This window comes from Polypterus senegalus, chromosome 7 (assembly GCF_016835505.1).
Source record: "Polypterus senegalus isolate Bchr_013 chromosome 7, ASM1683550v1, whole genome shotgun sequence".
Classification (NCBI taxonomy): Eukaryota; Metazoa; Chordata; class Cladistia; order Polypteriformes; family Polypteridae; genus Polypterus; species Polypterus senegalus.
In genome coordinates this window covers 31,167,137-31,183,201 of record NC_053160.1, presented here as the reverse complement: position 1 = coordinate 31,183,201, position 16,065 = coordinate 31,167,137, and the positions used below count along the sequence as shown (strand labels likewise).

Genomic DNA, 16,065 nt, shown 5'->3' with positions numbered 1-16,065 from the left:
CATATTTATAAGTGCAGCTACTGCGGAAACAAAGCACACGGTGGAAAAAGTCAACGTCCCGCTAAAGGAAGACAGTGTAAAAAAAAAACCTGTGCATGCAGTGTGTCAGGTCTCAGATAAAGAGATAAAGATAAAAGATAAAGAGACAAGCTGTTTATTAATGCAGTAAGAAACAAATCAATGAATGAAACCTGTTATCTTTACAACGATTGACAAACACGGAATGTAACTTGAACACAACACATCCTACAAATACGAACCTGATTGAAAGAAATAATGATAATCAAATCCTTGATGACAGCAACACTCAGTAACACTCACAAAACAAATACTGTATATTGACAATCATGTTACGTTATTTTTAAAATGTTCCCTTTTCTTTTTCATAACCTCTTTAACACATTACTTCTCCGCTGCTAAGCGCAGGTATATATATATATATATATGTATATATATACCCTGATCTACATACTCTCAAATAGACAAACCACACGCCGTGGCCCAATGATAGAGACTTCGCCTCTAGCGCCGACATCTGAGGTTCGATTCCCGACACTGCACTGAGTATGTACGCGCGCTTCCCGATTCATTTTACCCTCGCATCCCCTTGGTTTGAGACGTATAAAAAAATATGCGGTTAACGCAGAAAGACAGATCACCGATTGAAGCTTTATGAATAATGGATACAAAGCGTTCCTAAGACTGATCGGAGGCAAATTTCATTTCAAAAGACTACCCGACTGAAGCCTTGATAAAAGCGTGGTTTTGTGCAAACTGTCCAAATACGAACCTGATTGAAAGAAATTATAATCAAATTCTTGATGACAGCAACACTCATAAAGGTCACAAAACTATTACATTCACAATCATGTTACGTTATTTTTAAAATGTTTCCTTTTCTTAGCACAAGCACAGCTGAGAAGTTTCGATGCATGTACTCCATAACGCGTTAAAAAATAACGCATTTAATCACACTTTCAATTCCAAGCAAAGGGGAACTTTTGTCAATGCATGATTTCATGGTATATCGATTACATTGATGCACACATCAGAGCTACAAAAATGTTAGAGTCGGAATAAAGCGCGTTCCTACGACTGATCGGAGGAAAATTTCATTTCAAAAGACTACCTGACGGAAGCCTTGATAAAAGCATGGTTTTGTGCACACTGAAAAGCAAAAATTAGATGCATTACAGAAAGTGGACTTTGTGGCTCTTACTGGGGATCATTGGACTTCCATGACCGTTAGTAATTCTAATTACATCTAATTACAAAATGTTCAATGATCACATTGTTTTAGGCTAATGTACAAAATAATTTTGGCTAAGGTTACTCAGAGTTTAAAGGTGAAGCTGGTCAAATTACCTTTTATGTTTCTGCCTTATTCTTTTAAGAAGAAAAACTGCACTTTATGTTGAAATTTTTGTTATTATTATTTAAAGACAATACCATTCTGAAAATGTACTTAAAGTACTTAAAATACCACTTTATTTTTAAGTCTGCCCAATTTTAGCCAGGGATGATATTTTTGTTTCTGTTTTGAATTGGAATGCAGTTTAAAAGCATTTTTTTTTCAGAAATTTAAAGAGCTTGAGTTTACAATATTCATCTCCATGTCTATTATTTGATTCTGTCGTCCACTAAAACCCTTTTAAATAAAAAAAAAACATTTGCGATTTGGGGCAAATATTCATGTGTGATTACATACGATTAATCAAGATTAATTATTACACAGCCTCTAATTAATTAGATTATTTTTTTTAATCGAGTCCCACCCCTAATATATATATGTAGATATATATATGTAGATTTGTATATATATGTGTATATACAGTATATATGTAGATATGTATATGTATATATGTATATATATGTGTGTGTATATATGTGTATATATATGTATATATGTATATGTATATATATATGTATGTGTATATATATGTGTATATATATATATCTGTATATATATATATATATATATATATACGTCTTCCCCGTATCCCTCAGCCACAACACAGTCCCACAAGCACAAATTAAATACAGCAAAACAAAACACACCACCACTCCCCCCGGCAAGCGTTTTCCTCTTCCTACCGACTCTCGCTCCCAGAGTGGTGGCTGCTGGCTCCTTTTATAGTCCACCCAGAAGTACTCGAGGTGCTTGATCGCCCGTTTCCTGTTGGACTTCCAGGTGTGGCCGAAGAACTACTCTGACAATAACAACAACAACAACAACAACAACATTTATTTATTTAGCACATTTTCATACAAACAATGTAGCTCAAAGTGCTTTACATGATGAAGAAAGAGAAAAAAGACAAAATAAATAATTAAAATTAGGGAACACTAAATAACATAGAATAAAAGTAAGGTCCGATGGCCAGGGACGACAAAAAAACAAAAAAACCCCAGACGGGCTTAGGAACCCTTGCAGCACCCCCAGGTGGTCACCATGGGTCCCAACAGAGCTGTGGAGAACTCCATCTCCCATGAAGCCCTGAGGCACCACTGCCATCTAGCAACTTGGGGGAGGTATTGTGCAGCCCATGACTGTTCCCCGGGATTATATGTGGAAGGGGTGTCCCAGCCAGGCAGTGGCCCTGGACGTCCGTCACACTATCTATCTATGTATCTATCTATCTATCTATGAACAGAAGAGAGGTACAAAAGAAGAAGATGTGGGGCTTTAAGAGAAACCCCCATTTAGTGTTCAGGTTGAAAGATAAGAACAAACATTTTTTTAAATTAAAGTACAGCTTCCAAAGCTGTTTGGATCAGTTTTCTTCTGCCTTGGAGCTGACATGTGCCTGTGTTAAGAATGTGCACCAGACGGAATGATGACTTCCATAGTATTTACAGTGGAAGTTGTAGAAGGGATGGAGATACTGCGGGTCAGAAGTGGACGTGACCTCGTTATTCCTCCAGGGAGTTCTCCACTATTCTAAAGATGCCAAAAAGGAGGTTAGTGGTGTCACACCCAATACCATCCCCATGCTTTCAGGTATGGACATGCCTATGAGACACTCCTATACTTTGGTGCCTGACACTATCTACTGTGGCAAGCGGCTGGGGGTGACACCCAGCCTGGATGCCCGGAAGGACCGGAGGAGGGATTATTCCTCCTCCAGACCACGAAGGGGCGACCACCCTGGTGGCTTTGGGGACCACGGGAAATGAGCTTGGAAACTCAACCCTATAGAGGCCCATGGTCACCGCCAGAGGGTGCCCCGATGCCTGGTGAACCCTGGTCCTCAGCACTTCCACCACACCCGGAAGTGCTGGGGTTAAGACGACCAGGGACACCCGGAGTGCTTCCGGGTGCGCAGCCGGTACTTCTGCCACACTGGGGAGTGCCGGCGGAGGTTAATCGAGCACGTCCGGGTGATTATAAAAGGGGTCATTTTCCTCCATTTGTGGGCTGGAGTCGGGAGTGCAGAGGACGAAGTCTTGGTGGAGAGGAGTGGAGGCAGACCTGAGAGGAAGGCATTGGATAAAGGCCTGGACTTTGGGGGAGTTTTGGGGTTATGTGTGGCACATTTGTATATATTAGTTGTAAATAAACGTGTGTTGGGTGATTAAACCATGTCTACCTGTCTGTGTCTGGGCCATGTTCCACACTAACTATCCACTTGATTAACAGCCCATAAATGTAAGCAAATGGTCCAAATTCTGTTAATCATTATAAACCAAAGTACACTGAAGTTTAAAGCCCATAGTCCTCTCTACTGTCCGAGTTGTAGTTTCAATCTTGTTTTCTATAGTGCAATCAATCCACATCATGAAAAAGCAAAAAAACTGAAATGCAGACCTAATTGCTGAATCTATTCTGTTTATTAAAGCAATTTCATTAAGATCAAGATGCAATTTTGAGTTCAGTTCCTTTATTTTCCGATGGCTTGCTTTTTTTATCTTGTAAAGTTAGATTAACTTACTAAGGATTTCCACCTTTTAAAAACCACAGCCATTGAACACAATGGCCTTAGTGGATAACAAGTGATAAAATAACTGAGCGAGATCACAAACATGAGGATGTATGCGGTGAAATGTTTTTTCTCTTCAGACTGTAAGCCTAAATCCAGTGACTCCTGGAAAGGATACGGTTTAAGCAGGAAGCCAGATGTGACCTTCACTCTTTTCCACTTCATTCCAGGGCTGGAAGTCAACACTCTAAGGAACACTCTAAGGCCACAAACTTTGCTTTGCTTTGTTGTTCGGGCACAAAATGGGATTGCTGACCACATATGGAGAGACAGAAACAGCTTTCATTATATTATTCCTTTCTGATAAGCTGTACATTTGAAAATTGTAATTTTAGGAGTTTGCTCTTTCACTCGGAGGACCAGCCAGTAGCTGGACTGCGACCCAAGCTTGTGTTGACGTGACCGTGTGCATGAGCCCCGGGTTCCAACATTGTGACTCTTGCTATCGGGACCAACTATAATCCTGCATACTTGAATGAGAAAAACCAAAGTACAGTGTGTATTGAAAATGGATGGCTAGGAAACACAGGGCTATGAAATGAACGGAAAGCTTTCAAAGTGTACTGTGAGTGGGCGAAACAAGACACCAGAGAAATGTGGAATGAAAAAGATGAGCTCATGGAGACTCATTGCAGCAGGAAGGGACACTGCTGTGCCTTGAAAGGATAAGTCAGTAGATTATTGGCCTGTGAGATCAAATATCTACAGGCTGTTAAATTATAGGCAGATTATAAATATTAGTGAAATATGCATATGAGTGAAAATTAATGTTATATTTTCTAAAAATAGTTCCTAATGGAACCCTGAAAAGTGAAAACAGTAAAGGTCTGAGTACTGAGCCCTGCGGGACACCATATTTACCTTCAGTTTCCAGCATATGTTGTTAAATAGAAATGTCAATAGTGTTAAATGCTACTACTGTGGAATTTCCTCCATCAGATGATATCAGAATGTCATTTACAATACGGGTTAGTGCTATTTTTCTGTTTCGGTGCTGTGACTGCTGCAGAAGCCACACTGGAATTTCTCAAATAAATTGTGATGTGTAAGATGAGAGTGAAGCTGTGTGGTGATTACCCTTACCCTAATCCTAACCCTAACCCAGGGGCCTCATTTATAAAACTTTCGGTGGATTTGATCAAAAAACAGGAAAAGGGGTATGCTAAAAAAAGCAGATTTATAGAACCTGGTGTACACACATTTATACAAAATTTACTCTTTAGTAAATTTCAGTCATCTTGTAAATGTGCATTTATGAATGCACCGCGATACTAATCTGCTTCATACATATGCAGTCACAATGTTGCAGAACTTTCTGGCAGAGCAGCTCCCTCCTTACATGTCATGACATCACCACCTGTATTCAAGAACATCTGGTCGTGCTCTGCAACTGAGAGCATAAGATCATACTCTGCATTATAACATCTCCCCTCTGTGTTCTGGGGGTCCAGGAAAGGAATAAAGTGGCAAGGGTCTGAGGGGGGTAGCCACTATCACCTGGCACCTGTAATGATGTGATTGCTGTTATGATAAACAGTGCAGAACTTATGAAAAATGGAGGGTTCAGGCAGTTACCTTACCAATAACCCATTCACCACATACAGCTCTGTCACATCTGCCAAAGTTACGTTTCCTCAAAGTAAATGAATCACGGGTTCGCCCATGCCACGATGACACAATGTTTGTCAGCCACATTTTGGCATCACAGATGACTTTGTTTCTTAGCAAAGAGAATTATCTGTATCAGCAAAACCAAGGAACTGCTCATTGACTTTTACCTTATCTAAGAGCATCTGTGTCCAGTCACTTTTCAGAAAGTGAGTGTAGAGGTGGTCTACTCCTACAAGTACTTGGGAGTCCATATCAATGATACTGTAGGTTGGACTGGTCTTGTAACACAAACGGACTATAGAAGAAAGGGTAGAGAAGGTTCTTTTCCCTTATGAGACTGCATTCGCTTAATGTTGGAATAGACATCCTTCACACGTTCTACAACTCAGTGATGGCCACTGTGATTTTCTACACTATGGTGTGCTGGACTGGTAACTTCACCTCAAGAATGGACCACCAAATCATCCAGATAATTAAAAGGGCAGGCTCAGTTATGGGTCACATCCTGGACCCCCTGTAGGTCATAGTAAAGGAGAGAATTTAAACAAAACTGAGTACCATTATGCACAATGGTGCACATCATCTCTCTGACACACTGAGGATTTTCAGACAATGAATTAGTCAGCAGAAACGTGTCAGGAAACTCTACAGGAGCTCATTTATGTCAACAGCATTGAGTCTTCATAAGGCCAGTGTGACTGTGATAGCCAAGTCAGAAGTTTTTCATTCTTTTTAATGTCTTTGCCTTATAGTCATTCTGGTGTGTGTTCAGACCAAAGTATGTGTATATTTATTTATTTATTTATTTACTTATCTACCTATTTACATTTTTATTACTTTAAAGAGCTTCTGTAAAAAAAACACATTTTTTCCTGGGGACAAGTAAAGATCTATCTATCTGCCTGATCAAGGGTGTCATCATTTCCATGTTTCTGTGAAATGTTGCGTACGCCAGTGATGTGTGGTGAGGTCCAGGGCTGGTGAGGCACTGACTCCTTCAGAGTGAGATTTACAAATATATGAACCCCAAAGAGTAGCTTATTCACTATTTAATTGGCAGCCAGCATGCACATTGACTACTGGTTATGTTTCATATCTCATCAGCATTCTTCACACACACACAGGTAAGGTGCATATTCGGCTAAGAAAGAACGTTAAATTAATAGCGGCGAGACCCTCCATGTGTTCTTAATTTGCTGTTGCAATTCCACAATTCATATTCATTCAGTACAAATGAAAGTATAGATTGGTGTAGAAAAAATGATTTCAATTTTGACTTTAATTGAAATATTTAGCTGTTTTTTAAAGCTTGTAATTCTGATGCTTTAATCAACTTTAAAACGGACTGTTCAACAAAAGGATGACAAAAAAAGCAAAAGAATATTTTATTTAAGGTCAAAAGTTAGTTTTTAAATATTGGATTGTTTTTTCTTAGTCTGATCCCATTTTTGCACGGCATGGTGGAGCAGTGGGTAGCGCTGCTTCCTCGCAGTTAGGAAACCTGGGTTTGCTTCCCGGGTCCTCCCTGGAGTTTGCATGTTCTCCCTGTGTCTGCGTGGGTTTCCTCCGGGTGCTCTGGTTTTCTCCCACAGTCCAAAACCAAGCAGGTTAGGTGGATTGGCGATTCTCAATTGTCCTTGGTGTGTGGGTGTGTGTGTGCCCTGAGGTGGGCTGGCGTCCTGCCTGGGGTTTGTTTCCTGCCTTGTGCCCTGTGTTGGCTGGGATTGGCTCCAGCAGACCCCCATAACCTGTAATTAGGATATAGTAGGTTGGATGATCCCATTTTTTATAAAAATGAAAACAGTTTATGGTCTTACCTTTATTTGTAAGCTAGCAAAAAACCCGCGCTTCGCAGCATAGAAGTATTGTGTTAAAGAAGTTCTGAAAAAGAAAAGGAAACATTTTTAAAATAACGTAACATGATTGTCCATGTAATTGTTTTGTGACTGTTATGAGTGTTGCTGTCATCAAGTATTTGACTATCATTATTTCTTTCGATCAGGTCGTATTTGTAGGATGTGTTGTGTTCAAGTTACATTCCGTGTTTGTCAACCGTTGTAAAGATAACAGGTTTCATTCATCGAAGTGTTCATTACCCAAATCGGTACTCGTGAATCTAAAATGTTTAACAGGCATTCCCGGTATTAAGTTGTGGATTTTCCTGCAAATATTTAGCAGCAGCCTGTCTATGAACGTAATTTAAACTTAAGCTTTACACCTTGCTTTTCTATTGATATGTCTACAAAGGCTTGTTCAGATTACTGCATCAATAAACAGCTCGTCTTCCTCTTTATCTGAGACATCACACACTGAATGCACGGGTTTACCTTTCCCAGTCCTGCAAACTTTAGCGAATTGGTTCAATTTACCACATTTTTTACACTGTCTTCCTTTAGCTGGACATTGACTTTTTCCACCGTGTGCTTTGTTTCCGCAGTAGCTGCACTTATGAATATGCTTGTATGCGTCACTCGCTTCATATTCTTTTGCTGCCTTCTCAATTGTGTAATGCATTTTTTGTTCAGCACTCTTTGCAGCTCTTGCTTGTCTGCGTACCGCATTCACAGTCAGTTCACGTGAGCCACTCGGAGTACATGCATCGAAGGTTCTCAGCTGTGGTTGTGCTATCTTGTGCGATCTTGCAATGTCCACGGCTTTATTTAATGTTAGCTCAGACACGGCACTTAAAAGTTTCTCTCGCACTTTTGCTGAGTTTGTGCCAAACACTAGCCTATCCCTGACCATCTCATCTTCTTTTGCATAAGCACAGTCCTTCACCAGCAATTTTAACTCCGTTACAAAGTGATCAAAAGTCTCATTTGTACCCTGCGTCTTCTCATTAAACTTGTATCTCGTGAATATCGTATTAGGCATGACAAACGCCTCGTAGCAGCAGCGTGTCTATTGGATTGCTGCTGACGGGCGGCCTTATATGGGCAGGCACTCAATTATGTGGGAGGTGTGGGTATGGGGGACGCAATATAGGCAGGCAGCCAATTATGTGGGCGGCGTGGTGATGGGTGACGCAACTCCGCCTCACACAGCGACCGAGCTGCAGGCTATGGCTGTATATATGTACATAAGTAGGATTCAGTTATGACCGTTACGCGTAGAATTTTGGAATGAAACCTGCTTAACTTTTGTAAGTAAGCTGTAAGGAATGAGCCTGCCAAATTTCAGCCTTCTACCTACACGGGATGTTGGAGAATTAGTGATGAGTCAGTGAGTGAGTGCCTTAGTCTCTCAGTCAGTCAGTGAGGGTTTTGTCTTTTATTAGTATAGATGAAGTCCATGCACCTATCGTTCTCCACGAAAATCACCGTCACTTTCTCTGTAAAAGTCCTCCTTATTTTCCTTTAGTTTTAAAAGTCTTAATCTTCCATTTTGTTAGTCAGTCGGAACAAAAAATAAAAATAAACGGACCGCTGCAATGCCCTTGACTTTCTGATATCGCAAACTTATTAGCGCCTTTGAGTTGAAGAACAGCAGCAACAGGCACCGGTCAGGCTCATATGTGCTCCCTTCAATGCGTCACGGTACTGTCTGCCTCACCTTGTGCCTTTTTACTATGGTTTTATGTCCTATCAGCAAGACTAAATATGTCACATACTTTCATTAAAGATATTAGCCAGACTGTGGAAAGTCAGGGTGCATAATAAACGTGTCTGCAAACCTTATATTGGCGACATACAGAGAGACAGCAACAGGCACGGGCATCAACACAGTGTGTGAGGGAGAGCGCAGTCCAAGGTGAGGTGAGGCTCATCGCTGCCACACCTTGTGTTTCTCCCCAGTATTTGAACAGGAAATGTGCAAATTCGGCGATTTTGACTATAAAAATGATCAAAGGTATTGGAATCACAGAAAACAAATTTATAGCAAAGGCTCTGCCTCACCTGCTTCCCCTGACCACACGTCCCTGGCGTATGCATAAGTTAGAATTGCTATAAATATACACAAGCTTTTGCATAAAGTTTTCCTTAAGAAATCATGACATTTGCATGAGAGGTTGAGTCCTCAAATTTATTTTGAGCCTCATTTTGTGGTCACGCAGGCTTTATAAATGATGCCCCAGGAAACAGAAAGCAAGAAAAGCAAGAGAGTAATGCATGCTGACAAACAAGATGCTGGTCAAATACTCAAAACATCTGACCATATGCAAGCATCATTTTTGCGTCCATAGATTGTGGATGTCTGTTTGGAGTCCACTGCTTAGGAAAGGGAGCTCACCAGTGTGACCAATGCCAAGCTGGATTTTTTTATTGGTGAAAACAAAAGAGCGCGGTTCCGCTTGTTCATTTAAATGAGCCACCAGAACTATAAAATTCTAGAGGAAGTGAAAACCACAACTATTTTAGAAAACTGGAAATATCCACAGCTCTTTATCTTTTAATTGGTTTTTATTTTTATTTTATTTAGGAGCGTAGGTCTGCATGTTTCACTAGTGTTTATTTCAATTTATTCTATCCATTCTTTCACTTATGATTTCAGGAGTTGTTATCATTAGACAGAAGGTAGGGTGCCAGTCCATGGCAGGGTCAGCCTAGAGTTGTCAGTAAACCTAACACACACATCGTAGGGACTGATTGCAGTAAAAACACAGAGCTGGAATAACAAGATTTCTACTTCATATTTGTTATATGTCAGAACTTGAGGGGTGAGGGGCAACGAGTCCAAACTCTCCTGGCCTGAATGTCTTACTTCAGCTGCACACGAGGCGCCCTTTAATATTTCTGGAACTCCATTTGGACGCTGAGCTCAGAGAGGGAATCTGGCAGCAGCCGACATAATTGCAGGCTCTGTGTGCGTGCGTTTGTGTGTGGGAAGTTAAAGAGACCCTTTTTACAGTTTCTAGGAGAGAAAAAAATAAACTTGAGCCTCTACACAAACAGACTCTTTTTTTGACCTTTATGATTACATTATTAAGGTGACTGAAGTACTGTACTTCTCGCAAGTCAGCTTCTGCAAAAAAACACGTCAAGCAAAAATCCATCAACTTCAAAACCTTCTTTTTACATTTAATGAGATCGAAAGAGCAGATCCAAGTCACTATTGGCCAGTAAGCTACACATGCATCACAATTAAATTAATGGAAGGAATCATTAAGAAGATTGAGCAGCACAAGGCAAGTATGGGACTGTCGGCATGAGTTCAGATGAGTGAGTCCATGTTTTACTGACATGTTGGAATTCTAGGAGGAAACAACAAAAGGATACAATCAATGTGGAGCAAATGCTATTATTTATCTGGACTTTCAGAATGGCATTTCATAAGGAGCCACATGAGAGGTTGAGCATCAAACTAAAAAGAAGTGGAAGTTCAGGGTGTGATAGGTAAATGGTTGCAAAATTGGCTCAGACACAGGAAGCAGAGGATGTCCTTCAGGGGTCAGTGCTCGGACAGCTGCAATTTTAAATATATAGAAGTGATTTGGATAGGAATATAAGTAACAAGCTGGTTAAGTTTGCAGATGAGATCAAGATAGGTGGATTGGGAGATAATCTTCAATCTGTTGAATCATTACAGAGGGACGTGGACAGCATGCAGGCTTGTGCAGATTAAATTTAATGTAAGTAAATGTAAAGCATTACATGTAGGAAATATGGGAAGTGTGAAACTTGAAATTACTGCCTATAAGAAGGATTTAGATATCGTAAGGCATTTTCCCACTACATGAATCAATGAGTTCCTGTACGATGTAGGCCCTGAGCCACTTTTGTGTGTTGCATTCCCACCACACAGCAGGAACTTCTGATTCAGTTGTGACTTTGGGTCTTCCTGATCTTTTCCTATCAGAGTTTCTTCCAGATTCCAATTGCCTTTGTATTGTGTAGTCTGAGTGTCTGGACTTGCGAGTGTCCTTGATAAAAACCAAGAGCCAGGCCTTTAATGACCTCTTGGGCACAGCCATCAGCAGTGTGTCTGTTTGTGGAGAGAGCATTGACCTTGGCAGTGACATTCATGTCTCTGGTGACTCTTCCTGTGAAGTCAGTAGACGGATTGGGAGAGCATGGGGGGTCATGAGTTCGCTGGAAAGGAGTGTGTGTCGCTCCTGATATCTATGCAAAAGGAAGAAGGCCCAAGTCTTTAGAGTCCTGGTGCTTCCTGTCTTACTATATGGTTGCAAGACATGGACACTATCCAGTGAACTGAGATGAAGTCTGGACTCCTTTGGTACTGTGTCTCTCTGTAAAGTCCTTGGGTACCATTGGTTTGACTTTGTGTCAAATATGAGTCCCAAATGGAGGCACATTACCTACATTGTGAGGGAGCGTCAGTTACGGCACCATGGCCATGTGGCACGTTTCCCCAAGGGTGATCCGGCTCGTAAGATCCTCATTGTTGGGGACCTGAGTTCCTGGACCAGGCCAAGGGGCCACCCACGTAACACCTGGCTGCGGCAGATAGAGGGTCATTTCTGGAGGGTAGGACTGGACCACTTGTCTACCTAGGGGGTTGCCAACCAGGATCCCGAGCTACTTCGACATGTAGTGGGTGCAGCAATGCACTGTACCAGTGCATGCTCCCCAACTTGACTTGACTAATATTAAGCCTTTTCCGTCCTGGACCCTAATCACCCCCTGTCCCTTATCACTACCTAATAGCTACCATGTGGTGAGCAGGCAAAAAAAATGTCTGCAATTGCATCATTCAGGCGGATGCTGCACATCAATGGTGGCTCCCCATTGTCTATGTACAGGCAGTCCCCGGGTTACGTACGAGATAGGGACTGTAGGTTTGTACTTAAGTTGAATTTGTATGTAAGTCAGAACAGGTACATTATTTTAATAAATGCTATTGTTGACTGACTGTAACCAAGTGCTCTGCCAATGAATGATGGAGTTTCACCTCTCTCTGACCTTTTTATTATTTCTACTTTATTTTCAGTGGTGATGTTTTTTCTCTTCTTTACTGTATCACCAGCACTTGCATCACATTTGTGTTTCAGAGACATTCTTGAAGGGTGAAGACAAAAGGTTAAGATGAGCTCTTCTGCACAGCACTGTACACGCTATCACAGCAGGAAGGCACCTGTCATCAACACGTCTGATGTACTGACAAGAGACAACTTCCTGCTATGTGCGTAACAGTACAAGCAGACTTGCTATTGAGAAGGAACGGGGTCGGCGAGGGGTGGTTCACTACCCACCCACCACACAGTCACCTCCACTACAGTATGCTGCCTGCAGCGTCTGCCCACCGAGAACAAACAGAGTGCAGCCAAAGGCGGGTAGTGAATCGCCCACCAACGCTCCCATTCAACAGGCAGCCACCCTATAATGCTACCCCCCGCCACCCCGTTCACCCTCAATGGCCTCCGTTCAGCCACAACCAGGTCACCGCTTGCAGCCGCCCACCGAGAACAAACGGGGTAGCCGTGTGTGGTGGGTGGGCAGTGCGACACCCCCTCCCATCCATCCAGCCTGTGTCCAGTCAGGGGCAGTAGCTGCGTGGTGTGGTGGGCGTGCAGCGAACCTCCCCATCAAGCCTCCATCCTGCACACGAGCGGCTAGACTTTTGCAAACTAGAAGTCCACCATCAGAAGATATTACAGTAGTTATTTCTTTGTGTACTGTTTTGTCACTGTGATATTCATGTGTATTTTTTATGCAACGTCACAGTTTACTTTGCCTCCCTGTGGAACTATGGATAAAACGTTAGAGAACCTTGTTTATACCAACCATATGAAGCTTGTGCATTCAACATAACCTAAAGCATGTGCGCTGTCAGATATCCATTCATTTTCCAACCCGCTGAATCCGAACACAGGGTCACAGGGGGGTCTGCTGGAGCCAATCCTAGCCAACACAGGGCACAAGGCTGGAACCAATCCTGGGCAGGCTGCCAACCCACCGCAGGACACACACCCACACACCAAGCACACACTAGGGCCAATTTAGAATTGCCAATCCACCTAACCTGCATATCTTTGAATTGTGGGAGGAAACCCACGCAGACACGGGGAGAACATGCAAACTCCACGCAGGGAGGACCCGGGAAGCGAACCCGGGTCTCCTAACAGCGAAGCAGCAGCACTACAACTGCGCCACTGTGCCGCCGCTGTCAGCTATTAAAATGCATTTCTACTTGTGGCGGCCTGCATGATTGGTGCAGAAGGTAACAGTGTTTGGTCAGTGTTGGATATACAGTGGAACCTCAGTTTGTGAGCATAATTAATTCCTGAAACGTGCTTGTAATCCAATGCACTCGTATATCAAAGCAAATTTCCCCATAAGAAATAATGGAAACTCAAATAATTTGTTTCACAACCCACAAATATTCATATAAAAGTGATTAACACAAAATATAAAGTAAAAAAATGTAAAACAAACTAACCTGCACATTACCATTGAAAAGAATCGTGGCTGGTGTGAGGGAGACGAGAGGAGGAGGAGGAGGGTTAAGGTGTAGGACGACTTTCACTCTAACTAACAGAATTCCTGCTATCTGTTGGCTCACTGGAATCTTCTTTTTTTTGTTGAGACTTTAGCAAGGAGCCTCTCCAATGACAGTTGCTTTTTCCTGAAGAATCACTACACTTGAACACTAACTTAAAAAAATGCTTTATGCACAGTAAGGTTTCTAAACTCTTTTGGAGTCCCCACCAACAGGACGACACACAGAAGAGCATCCCAAAAGCAACCACAGGCTCCCAGCACCGTAGCAGTTCACTGTGAAAGTGAATCAGAAAAGATTGCGGTCACGCTATAAGTGCCTACCGTGGATGGGTGATGCAAGGAAAACTCAGTAACCACAGTTTCTTGGCCACTAACTTGGTCACGACCCTGCCTGTTTGCTGTGTCTGTGTATTGGAGAGTGGCAGATACCGCTACAATAAATAGCTGTCATGTTCCTGTTTCACACTGAATAAAGCTGGTTTTGCTAAAGTACTGAGACTCAGCCTTGTGTTTTGGGATGCAAGACAGGGACTCACACGTTACAACACACACACACACACACAAAAGCTTAGGGGTGACTGTTGACTGTAATCTGAATTTTAAATCGCATATTAATCAGATCACTAAGACAGCATTTTTTCACTTAAGAAACATAAGTAAAGTTAGACCTCTTATATCACTGAAAGATGCTGAGAAATTAGTTCACGCGTTTGTTTTCAGTCGACTAGATTACTGCAACGCACTCCTCTCAGGATTACCCAAAAAAGACATAAATCGTTTGCAACGAGTGCAGAATGCAGCTGCTAGAATCCTAACTAGGAAAAGAAAATCCAAACACATTACTCCAGTTTTGATGTCACTACACTGGTTACCTGTGTCATTCAGGATTGACTTTAAAATTCTACTTATGGTTTATAAAGCCTTAAATAATCTCGCTCCATCTTATATATCGGAATGTCTGACACCTTATATTCCAAATTGTAACCTCAGATCCTCAAATGAGTGTCTCCTTAGAATTCCAAGAACAAAACTTAAAAGAAGTGGTGAGGCGGCCTTCTGCTGCTATGCACCTAAAATCTGGAATAGCCTGCCAATAGGAATTCGCCAGGCTGATACAGTAGAGCACTTTAAAACACTGCTGAAAACACATTACTTCAACATGGCCTTCTCATAACTTCACTTTAACTTAATTTAACTTAATCCTGATACTCTATATGTTCAATTTCCTTATAATAACTACTCATGGTGGCTCTAAAATCCGTACTGACCCCTACTCTCTTTTCTGTTTCTTTTTCTGGTTTCTTTGTGGTGGTGGCCTGCGCCACCTCCACCTACTCAAAGCTTCATGATGCTCCAACAATGATGGACGGATTAAAAGCCAGAAGTCTACGTGACCATCATCATCATCAGGCCCTTCCGTGAGAACCCTAAATACAAAGAGGACTGTTTCATTTATGTTAGGTAGAATCCCCAGAGGGACTGGGTCTCATGGTCTGGAATCCCTACAGATTTTATTTTTTCTCCAGCCATCTGGAGTTTTTTTGTTTTTTCTGTCCCCCCTGGCCATTGAACCTTACTCTTATTCGATGTTAATTAATGTTGATATATTTTGTTTTCTTATTGTGTCTTTTTTCTATTTCTTTATTATGTAAAGCACTTTGAGCTACTGTTTGTATGAAAATGTGCTATATAAATATATGTTGTTGTTGTTGTCACCATGCTATAGTAAACAGTATACGCTCATATGGATGTTGACTATATGAGTGAGACATGCCGACTGAGAAGGGGCGTGGGAGATAATTACCCAGAAGCGTCTACGTACTACTCGACCTCGCTTGTTTATCAAGTTAAAGTTTATTCAAAATTTTAGCTCATCTTGTAAAACACTCGCAGACCAAGTTACTCGCAATCCAAGGTTTTACTGTATTACAATTTCACAGTGGAGGATGTAAATTGTTAACATGATTGTTCAGCGAATTGTCAATGGTCGCTGCCAGGTAGTGCAGATTGGGTGGTGACAATGCCTGTTATTACTGGCTTTATGAAAAAAAGGTAGAATGGCAGACCAATTAACC

The 16,065-nt window shown here is 41.7% G+C and overlaps 1 long non-coding RNA gene across 2 annotated transcripts in view; it reads left to right on the top strand.

Annotated features, from left to right (window-relative positions):
* The window catches only part of LOC120532440, a 57,974-nt gene that overhangs the window by 23,503 nt on the left and 18,406 nt on the right, over positions 1-16,065 (top strand). The window lies entirely within an intron of this gene.